We start from the raw sequence: 578 nt of genomic DNA, 5'->3' as shown, positions 1-578 counted from the left end.
CAAGTGCCTTAGGCACTAAGCTACCAGCGCTCCTAATGAATGTTAGCTAGTTATTAATATAATAATTTTAAGTGACTTTCTCAAGGTCAAACTATGAGTCACTGGCCCAGCCAGGTCTAGGATCTAGTTCTACTGAGGTCAAATTCAACATACTTTCCCTTTGGTATTTTATTTTTCATTTAACAACAATGCTTCTTCATCCCTAAAACAATTTTACTCACTGATATTTATCTTTCTAGTGCTAAGAAGAAAGCAAATTTGATGTTATTAAGTTTACTTTGAGTTCTTTGAAAATGCCTCATCTCCATAAGTAAAATAAATTGGCCCACGTCAGATTAGACCTTCTCCTGAGACCGACATTTCATGATTAGACAGTTTTTATATTTTTAAGCCAAATTTCAACCAAAGTTCCCATAACTTAAAATAGCTAGTTCTGACCACTGATATCTAAAAGAGCTTCCAACATTGTAATGTATCCAGAAAGCTTTAGAAACCTCCAACAAATTGAACATACATTGTTATCATATATCACTCTCGATTAAGTATACAGACTCAAAACATGATCCGGCTGTTTTCTT

This window comes from Orycteropus afer, unplaced genomic scaffold, assembly GCF_000298275.1.
Source record: "Orycteropus afer afer isolate SDZICR_OR568_19922 unplaced genomic scaffold, OryAfe1.0 scaffold00259, whole genome shotgun sequence".
Classification (NCBI taxonomy): Eukaryota; Metazoa; Chordata; class Mammalia; order Tubulidentata; family Orycteropodidae; genus Orycteropus; species Orycteropus afer.
This window is presented reverse-complemented; position numbering follows the sequence as displayed.